Source organism: Mauremys reevesii, linkage group 8, assembly GCF_016161935.1.
Source record: "Mauremys reevesii isolate NIE-2019 linkage group 8, ASM1616193v1, whole genome shotgun sequence".
NCBI classification, from domain to species: domain Eukaryota; kingdom Metazoa; phylum Chordata; order Testudines; family Geoemydidae; genus Mauremys; species Mauremys reevesii.
Window position 1 is genome coordinate 36,995,060 of NC_052630.1, and position 11,020 is coordinate 37,006,079.

The 11,020-nt window shown below is 46.3% G+C and overlaps 1 pseudogene; it reads left to right on the forward strand.

Moving 5' to 3' along the window:
* Positions 1-464: 464 nt before the first annotated feature.
* Positions 465-4,179, forward strand: LOC120370236 (annotated as a pseudogene).
* Positions 4,180-11,020: the final 6,841 nt, after the last annotated feature.

Below are 11,020 nucleotides of genomic sequence, written 5' to 3' on the forward strand. Positions count from 1 at the left end.
CCAAAGATCTGGAACGATTCATACATAGACGGTTGGATGGTAAGATCCGAGTTAATTCCGGGAGAAATAAACTGTTACACTGTCCCCTTTTTCACATTGGTAAATATAAGTGAAGATCGACTAGAGTAAACATAGGTACTCAACACCTTTTTCGTCTGTTGAGTATGGAGGCAGAAACGGAAAATCCACTCTGTGTATTTACAGTGAAGATGGAGATTCTGGAGATAAGGAACAATAATCCGCATTTTCCTGACAGTCATTTCATGACCAGTTATTAAGATTTTGAGGTATCGCTGTAGACAGGCAAGGATGAGAGCCCATTCCAGGAACTGATGATAAAAAGGAAATCAACACAATTATACAGACTTCCTGCATTTGATGATGGAAATCCACGAAGACCTGGAGATGGCAGGCAGACAGACGTTTCTAGTTTTGCTCTATATGTAAAGGCAAATGCACGAACCATGAATCAAGCTGCCTGCAGAGTACGGCTGGAGAAGAATGTATCAAAAGTGTTGTTTTCATAATAAATACGACTGATATGAACGAGTGAGGTGGGAAAGGAATAGGTGGCAAAGGGGAGGTACAGGAAGAGAACACATGCTTTCAGCCCTAAGAATTTTCCAAGTAAAATAAGCTTCTTATCTAAATTCCTGAACAAGAGACACCTACATGAAAGAAGTAGATTTTAGAAAGCTGGAAACAATTAACTACTTTCAGGATGCAAAAATTGTGCCGAATCATTGCATTTTACAAAGTTCTCATTGAGGTTCTGGAATTAAAGGATATGGTGTGATAAAAGAAAACTGAACACGAGGTACGGGTGTAGGTCTTTTTTGTGTCTAAGGACTTAGATTTAGGGGAAAATAGGAGGTTTTCTGTGGAATAATTGAAGACTACCACTCTGGGATAAAATTCATAACAAAATAAAAAATACCCTGATAATCGAAAAGGCCGTCGACTGTGAGAAGCTTGTGTACATCATCTACACTGAAAATATGGCAAGGGGCTCGCCCTAATTGACTTCTCTGGAAACATTAAAATAGAAAATTACCCATTTTAATCCCAATTCTCGTATATTTTCTCAAATCTCATGCACCTTGCACTGGAAAAACCAACAACTCCAGCTGTACTGACAGTGTAAATTCTACTGCTTTAGATTCGGATCAGAATGCCAATGTGAGATGTTCACTAGTAGGGTAAGTGAAACATTTTATATTTATATAAATTCTGAAAATGGTGACCACTGTGTTCTAAGAACAATGGATTATAATTATATCTATATATATCATCCTATATCAATAAAACAGTGTTGTCCCGTTTTACATAAAATAGATATTAAATTATTGAACTAGGGAAGTTAGGATCATTTTTTGAGTTTCGTTTCCTCTCTATATTCATTTCATATTACTGTCTATTAACATATAACAAACAGCCTTCAGAGCAAATGTATGCATAGCGTATGTGTATATTTGCCCTGGGGATACTTATGGCATTTGATCATAACTGTACCTAGATTCTGTAATTGTCGGTTGAACACTTGGTGGCGCTGTTGGCTAAGGTGCTGCAGAAATGGCGACGCAAATCCTGTCCGCTCCATTGTTATAAAGGCGTCATTCTGCGAAGAGGAAAAGGGATAACTGCTTGGGAAGACATTCAAGGACTAATAAGTAGCCGGGCCTCAATGCACCGGTTAAGACCGCCTCCAGCAATGGAACCACTCCGGGTCCCTGGGATCAGCTGTGCAGAGAAGGGGAGCTCGGCAGGAGAAGGCAAGTCCTGTCTATCTTTCTGCTCGTTTCTGTTTGCGGGGCGGTATCGGACACCCTGCGATACTCGATGCCGGAGGAGAGGGAAAGCGGATCTTTTGTAGGCATCAGGCAATATCGCAAAGGATCTGGGGCTGGATGTAAGAAAGCTCTCTGTTCGTAAGGCCAGGGTCGTTTCCTCTCAGGTCAGCAAGAGCAGCTGCAGTTCAATGTAAACAGCGGGGATTTATTAATAGGAGAGCAAATAGACCGAGAGTGGCTGTGCGGACCCCTCGACCCTTGCACTTTATATTTCGAATTAGTGCTGGAAGATCCATTGCAGTTATATCGGGGCGAGGTGCAGATAGAGGCTATCAATGACAATTCACCTACATTCCCCACAAAGAGCTGATCTTGAACATTAACGGAAGTGTCTCAAACCCACACCCGCTTCCCCCTGGGAAGAGCCCAAGATTCAGACCTGGGAACAAACGGTATCCAAAGCTACACGATCCGTTCTCATGAACACTTCCGTCTGGATGTGCAAACCCACCGGAACGGCAGCTGGTGCTAGAGAAACCGCTAGATCTGAGGAGAAGACAGAATTTAATTTGATCCTCACAGCTGCCGATGGGAGCACTCCGCAGAGGACTGGCACAGCTCAGCTAGGTGTCGTAGTTCTAGATGTAAATGACAATTCTCCTCAGTTCAGTCAGTCAGTGTATATGATGCAGTTGGTGGAAAACAGCCTTCTGGGTACTCTGGTCTCTAATGTTGAAGCCAGCCATTTGGATCATGGTTCAAATGCAGAAATCACATATTCATTCAAGCAGATACCTAACAAAGTCCTCCGGTTATTCAAGTTAAACAAATTAACAGGCGAAATCACCGTTTGGAGATTGATTGATTTTGAAGAAGCTGCGATGTAAGAATTAAACATTGAGGACACCGATTCTGGGGGCCTCTCTGCACACTCTAAGGTCCTTGTGCAGGTTATCGATGTAAATGACAATCCCCCAGAGGTGACAATCACCTCTGTAACCATCCCAGTATCTGAGGAGTCCCCCAACGAGACCGTGGTGGCCCTGTTCAGTGTCAGAGACCGGGACTCCGGGGACAATGGGAAAAGAATTTGCTCAATTCAGGATAATCTTCCGTTTGTTCTAAAACCAACTTTCCAGAATTATTACGAGCTAGTGACACAAAGTCCCCTGGACAGGGAGGAAGTGCCGGAATATAACATAACCATCACAGCCACAGACTTAGGGCACGACAGGCTAACAGCTGAGCGGGTCATCAGTGTGCAAATATGGGACATTAACGATAACCTGCCGGTGTTTAATCAGTCATCATACCTCATGTACCTGAAGGAAAACAACAATTCCAACCATCTGGTTGTAGCCGCGCGCGCTGATGACATGGATACAGAGCAGAATGCCGGAGTGAGGTACTTGATATTGCCTGGGAAGGTCGATGACTTCCAGTTGTCTTCTTACAACGCCACAAACTCCGAGAACAGGAACGTGTACGCGCTGCAGTCTCTGGATTATGAGCAAACGAGGGATTTCCAGGTTACAGTGAGAGCTGGAGATGGCGGGTCCCCGCCACTAAGCTCTGAAGTCATTGTCCGAGTTGTGATAATTGACGAAAATGACAACGCCCCCTTCATTTTATACCCTCTGCAGAACAGCAGCGCCCCCGCTAATGACCTGGTTCCCAGATCGGCGGAGGCGGGTTACCTGGTGACGAAGGTGGTGGCTGTGGATGGAGACTCCGGTCAGAATTCTTGGCTTTCCTACCAGCTGCTCAAGGCCACAGACCCAAGTCTCTTCGCTGTGTGGCTGCAAACCGGGGAAGTAAAAATCACGAGGCCAGTGACGGAACGAGACAACTTTGAACAAAAGCTTGTCATCCTGATTAGGGATAATGGAAAGTCACCTCGCTCCATTACAACAATGGTCCATGCGCTCCTGGTAGACGGGTTCTCAGACGCCTACATGCAGATACAGGATACTTCAAAGAAAGCAGAAGAAGATGGAACGTTGCTTTTGTATTTAGTAATTTCTTTGGCTTTAATTTCCTTTATTTTTCTTGTCTCTGTGGTGATAATTGTCGCCATGAGGAGAAATACAGCAGGAATGTGTAGGGAATTTTTTTACAGCAATTCCAACTTTCCCAACAAATTGGTAGACATGGCACTGGGACTCTCTCTCAATCCTATCGTTATGAGGTCTGTCAGACAAATGGGCCAGGCAATAGTGACTTTAAGTTCTTTCAACCGCTGGGATCGTCTTTGCCTGTGGAAAATGACAACGTGGAAGTGAATCCTGGGACCAGTTTGGAGACTCATAGTAATTCCAACCTGCTGGATGGAAAGGATCCCGTGAGAGTGGTGAGTGAGTGTGGAGACAGGAATATTATGTTTGGATAATTTTATTTATCTTATGCCTCTACTAAAAGTTCAGTGTTAATAATAAAGGGATGAAACCCCTATATACATCCTTTCTCCTTCATTTTCCATAATCTATATTTATTTACCTGTGATTGAAACACATTTTGGACTATATACACATATGCCTTTGTATGAATCACTGGTGTTTCTCCCTTGAAATAATATAGGCTGCTATTTTCAAAGGATCCTAAAAGATAAAGCACCCAACACTGCATTGATATGGGTGAAAAACTCCAGCTTTTGAAAATCCCAGCCTTGAGTTTATTCTTCTTAACAGTCACCTCCTTGATTTCCAAACTCCAAGGCTGTGATATGAGAGTACTGAATACCCTAAAGGCCATAACCAAGCGAGAAAGTTACATCCTGTTTAGGTTCTGTTAACTGTCCATCAATTATAAGATACAAGTTCGCATATATCAGACAAGGGGTCACTACTTGTGTTGCTATAACTGTTAATTGTAACAAATTTGGAAATCTATAGGCTTTGTATTGCTGAGATAATGATTGCATTTTTATTTATTTGTTTGTATAGAGTGAGTTGTTTTTGTTTATTAAAGAATTTTTAACAAATTAACCTAGTAATTTAAAAAAGGATTGGAAACTAGGCAACGAAGAGGAGAAGGCTATTGTACCAATAATCTAGAGACTCTTTGTACTGGCAGAGAAAACTAGTTCTTGAGTACCAGAAGATGAAGGAATGCGGGAAAACAGAATCATAGAATATTAGGGTTGGAAGAGACCTCAGGAGGTCATCTAGTCCAACCCCCTGATCAAAGCAGGACCAACACCAACTAAACCATCCCAGCCAGGGCTTTATCAAGCCAGGCCTTAAGAACTTCTAAGGATGAAGATTCCAGAGGTAACCCATTCCAGTGCTTCACCATCCTTCTAGTGAAATAGTGTTTCCTAATATCCAACCTAGACCTCCCCCACTGCAACTTGAGACCATTGCTCCTTGTTCTGTCATCTGCCACCACTGAGAACAGCCGAGCTCCATCCTCTTTGGAACCCCCCCCCCACCGAAGGCTGCTATCAAATCCCCTCTCACTCTTCTCTTTTCCAGATTAAATAACCCCAGTTCCTTCATCTTCTCCTCATAAGTTATGTGCCCCAGCTCCCTAATCATTTTGGTGCCCTCTGCTGGACTCTCTCCAATTTGTCCACATGCTTTCTGTAGCGGGGGGATCAAAACTGGACACAATACACTAGGTGTGGCCTCACCAGTGCCGAATAGAGGGGAATAATCACTTTCCTCAATCTGCTGGCAATGCTCCTACTAATACACCCCAATATGCCTTTGGCCTTCTTGGCAACAAGGGCACACTGCTGACTCATATCCAGCTTCTCATCCATTGTAATCCCCAGGTCCTTTTCTGCAGAACTGCTGCTTAGCCAGTTGGTCCCCAGCCTGTAGGGGTGCATGGGATTCTTCCTTTCTAAGTGCAGGACTCTGCACTTGTCCTTGTTGAACCTCATCAGACTTCTTTTGGCCCAATCCTCCAATTTGTATAGTCACTCTGGACCCTATTCCTACCCTCCAGCATATCTACCTCCATAGGCTGCGAGTTCCATACCCATGTGGTGCTTGGGCACCAGCAATATTCAGAGCCAGGGCCCAGCTCCACCAAAATCTAGGGTCGGGGCTCCCCCCTAGCCCCACCTGTGTCCCCCCCCGAGTGTCCTGTGGCCCCAACTTGCTGCCCCCGCCCCCCCGCATGCCTTTCCTTGGCCCCAAAGCAGAGCATCTCTTCTCTTTGTCTCCTCCATGCTGCTTCCCTGCAGCAACTGCTGCTGCAGGGTCCTAGTGCCCACCCTTCCACTGACAGGGCAGACTGACTCTGAGATGGCCCTTCCCCCTCAAAGCCTTCCCTTTTCCGGCAGGACCCTCCAGCAGCACAGCCCCACCCCCCCTCTCCACCCACAGTCACTGCTCCTGCCCCATGCTGGGCAAGGAGGCAGCCCCATCCCTCACCCCCCAGTGAGGCTACAGTCAGGGACAACAGCAGGGGAGGAGGTGCACACAGCACCCCCCGGCACCCACCATGGGGGAGGCGAGGGAGATTCCTGGACCTAAGAGGGGCCCTAGGAGCACATGCAGTGACAGTGGTGGGGGTGAGTGTGCTGCTGGGGGGGGGGCAGAAAAGGAGGGCTCCTCCCCCAGAGCTTGCTGCTGCTGGCAGGGAAGGGGCTGGGGGGAGTCCTCTCTGTCCCCTGTCCTGGAGCAGCCTGGCTGCACCCCAAACTCATCCCCATCCCTGCCCCACCCCAAATCCCACACTCCCAGCCAGAGCTTTCACCCCCCACTGCACCCTCAACTCTCTACCCGGGGCCCTGAGCCCTTCCAGCACCCCAAACACGTCATCCCCAGTCCCAGAAAGAGCCCTCACCCCCCACACTCTTACTCTCACCCTGAGCCCCTTGCACACCCCAAACCTCCCATTCCCAGCCCCAGACAGAACCCTCACCCCTACTCTCGCCCTGAGCCTTCCCACACCCCAACCACCTCATTGCCAGCCCCAGACATAGCCCTCACCCCCTACACCCCTACTCTCACCCTGAGCCTCTCCCACACTGCAAATCCCTCATCGTCAGACACACCCCACAGACCTCACCCCTGCACCCCATTCCCCTCCTATCCCCAAATTCCCACCCAGAGCCTGCACCCCAATCCCCTGCCCCAGCCTAGGGCCTGCACCCCAGACCTCCTCCCTCACCCAAACTCCCTCCCAGAGCCTTGGGCATGTGGGGGGGGGTGTGGAGTTTGGGCAGGGGCACCACTAAAATTTCTACAAACAGGCCACACCTGTCTACCTCTCCCCCCACCTTAATGTCATCTGTGAACTTGCTGAGGGTACAATTTATCCCATCATAGAAGATTAGGGTTGGAAGGGACCTCAGATGGTCATCTAGTCCAACCCCCTGCTCAAAGCAGGACTAATCCCCAGACAGATTTTTACCCCAGTTCCCTAAATGGCCCCCTCAAGGATTGAACTCACAGCCCTGGGTTTATCAGGCCAATGCTCAAACCACTGAGCTATCCCTCCCCCTGTCATCCAGTTCATTAATAAAGATGTTGAACAAAACCAGCCCCAGGACCTTCCCCTGGGACACTCTGCTTGATACTGGCTGCCAGCTAGACATCGAGCCATTGATCACTACCCGTTGAGCCAGAGAATATAGCCAGCTTTCCATCCACTTTATAATCCATTCATCCAATCCATATTTCTTTAACTTACTGGCAAGAATACCGTGGGAGACTGTATCAAAAACTTTGCTAAAGTCAAGACATCCACCACTTTCCCCATATCCACAGAGCCAGTTATCTCATCATAGAAGGCAATCAGGTTGGTCAGGCATGACTTGCCCTTGGTGAATCCTTGTTGACTGTTGCTGATCACCTTCCTCTCCTCCAAGTGCTTCAAAATGGATTCCTTGAGTACCTGCTACATGATTTTGCTAGGGACTTTTGAAGTGAGGCTGACAGATCTGTAGTTCCCCGGGGTTCTCTTTCTTCCCTTTTTTAAATATGGGCACTATATTTGCCTCTTTCCAATCATCCAGGACCTCACCTGATCGCCACGAATTTTCAAAGATAATGGCCAATGGCTCTACAATCACATCAGCCAACTCCCTCAGCACCCTTGGATGCATTAGATCTGGACCCATGGACTTGTGCGCATCCAGCTTTTCTAAATAGTCCTTAACCTGTTCTTTCATTACTGTGGGCTGCTCACCTCCTCCCCATACTGTGTTGCCCAGTGCAGCAGTCTGGGAGTGGACCTTGTCTGTGAAGACCGAGGCAAAAAAAAAAGCATTGAGTACTTCAGCTTTTTCCACATCATCTGTCACGATGTTGCCTCCCCCATTCGTTAAGGGTCCCACACTTTCCCTGACCTTCTTCTTGTTGCTAACATACCTGTAGAAACCCTTCTTGTTATCCTTCACATCCTTTGCTAGCTACAACTCCAATTATGCCTTTGCCTTCCTGATTACACCCCTGCATGCTCTAGCAATATTTTTATATGCCTCCCTAGTCATATATGAGCTAGGCAGTGTTAGCCCATGAATAGTGGGTTTGTTGTTGCTGTTATTTAAAAACAGGGATTTTTTTTTAAAAACTGAGTCCTGAAATGAATGTGGGACCAGTGGAGTCCTCTAAGGATTGGAATGTCATCATCATGCTTCTTTCTGTTTTTCAGAAAGTGGGCATTAAAATTCTGTGCATCCCATAGTTCAGAAAGTTGGGTCTTGGTAAGGCTCTAGAGAAGAGTTATAGTAGTCAGGGTAGGAGAGATGAAGGCAGTAATAGAGGTTTTTCAAGAAAATTGAATGAAGCAGTGTGATGTTTGAGGAGGATGGGTGAGGGGAGAATGATGATAGTAAGTTGCCAGTGCCCAGCTCTGAAATGAAGAAGGAGAAAGAAAGTTCTAAGTCATGGATGGTACCAAAATTTAGGACAGTAAAGGCAAATAATTCTCAGAAGATTGAGGCTGACTGGAGGTTGCTCCTGTGGCCCAGAAAATTGAAAGGAATCCACTCCCCTGAATTTGTATCTGTACCTATAAAGTATTTTTTTAATATTTGTAAATTACTATGGGATCCATTCTTACCATTAATGATTAAATAAAAGGTGAGCCATCTTTCTGCTTTAGAGTGATCTCTGCTGATCTTCTTTATGCATCCGAGATTAGTGTAAGAAATTAGGTTTATTTTGACTTCCATGAGAGAATTTTTTTTCCTGATCCTTCTATGCTCCGAATAGAAATCTGCTTTTTCTACACACCTCACCAACAATGACCCGATAGCTTTAAAAAAAGGGGAATGGTCTGGCCAAAAAGGGATGCGCTTACCTCAAAAGTTCTTTAGTTGGAGCTGTTAAAATTCAAACTTGATATTAAGAGTTTTTAAAGGCTAAAGAATAGACATAGTGAGTGAAACACAATGGTCTTGTAAGAAAATAGCTTGAAAATGTGTGTCTGTAGAAGAGAATATATTTTCAAAGGAAAACCCCAGCTCAGGGGCTGAGAGCTATGTTCACAAGGTTTGATCGGGTGCAAAGGGAAGAAAATGTGACGGAGTATGACACAGAAGGTGAGAATCTTCCTGTCCCACACTACACAGACATGACCATGGCAGTGGAACTGCTCTGATTGCAGCCCCTGAGAGTCAAGGAAGAACGTGATCACCAGAGATGGATGGCAGAATTAGGAATCAGGGAGACTCAAGGAGCCCAGGATGCTGAGGAGAAAGCCCACTAGAGGCACATAGAATGAATAGCAGCAGTCAAGGCCAAAGAAGAAGCCAAGGAAAAAAACACCAAAGATGAAAGGCCAAGAAGATGAGGAAAGGGCACACAGGAGGCTGATGGAAGCTCAAGCAATGCAGCTCAGAATACTGAAGCAGCAAAAGGGGCTTTCCCACCCTTTGAGTATGCCCCCTTCCTCCCCACCCCCCCAACACAAGGGAATGGGAGAAAGTCTGCACAATTTATAAAGAGGGTGACTCTCTTTATCAGAAAATACCTGTCTGCTTTGGAAAGACTATATAGGATGAACAGTATTCCAGAGAATAAACCAATTTCTATTATCTTAACCAGAATACCTGAGAAGGTGAGCCAAGACTTTAATGATATAGAGGAGAGCGATGCTAAGGTGTACAAGAAATTTAAGGAAAATTACCCCGACACCTATCGATTGAAGAAACTTCAGAATGACTAAATATCTCATATGTTTTTGCAAGAACAGGGGCCGCTAACAGGAAGTTTTGAAAGGGAGTTCTCCAGGTGAAGGAGGAGCAAATATGGGACCCTTGTGGTAAGTGGCTGTCTGTAGTGTGTGTTTGGGGGTTACTTGCTGTGTACTGAGCTTGTGTTTATCTGTCTGTTTGTTTGTTTTGTTTTGTTTGAAGGACCCAGTGCTGTGCCTGGCAGTTGGAAGCTGTGAGCTTCTAAACAGGGTTTGAAATCTAGACACCTCTGTTCATTGGCTAAGCCTTAGTCAGGGGGTGGGGCTATCAGGAAGGCCAGGGCTTTATAAAGCAGGGAGCAAGTGACCAGGGAGTTTTGCAACCAGGGGCTGCTAACAGGGAGTTTCAAGAGGGAGTTTGGAAGGGGAGTGGGAAGGGGCAAGGTACACTTGCCATTCTTTAAACTAAACTATAATCAAAACTTCTTGATTTAAACAAAAACCCTATCATTAACCTAGGTAGCTGTAGGAGAGAATGCAGGCAGAAGCCCAACAGCAGAGTGGGGGCTATCCTGTTTATTTCACTCAGTGTAGCATGTATGCTTACCTGTCCTGTGGGAAGGTGGTGTATGTGTGCATTTGGTGCAAGGAGCTCCTGGCCCTCAGAGAGCGTGTACAGGCTTTGGAGGCAAGAAAGGCAGAACTGGAGGAGCTAAGGGAGGCAGAGAGGTATGTTGATGAGGCTTTCTGGGACACTCTAGATTTGTCCCACCTCCGGTCAGACAGCCCCTGTGTTGTTGAGGAGGATGAAAGGCTCAGGGAAGTACAGCAGTCAATGGGAGCAGAGGGAAACCTTCCCATAGTTGGGACCTTCCTTCCCAATGATGTTGGGGTATCCTCTCACACTGAGGTTACCTCTCCAGGGGAGGGAACTCCAGTCATTAGGAAAAGGCAGGTGTTAGTAATGGGAGATTTTGATCATTAGAAACATAGATGGCCGGGTTTGTGATGACTGGGAGAACCGTATGGTGACTTGCCTGCCTGGTGCGAAGGTTGTGGATCTCTCGAGGCATGTAGATAGACTTATGTGTAGTGCTGGGGAGGAGCCAGTGCCTGTGGTACATGTAGGTACCAAT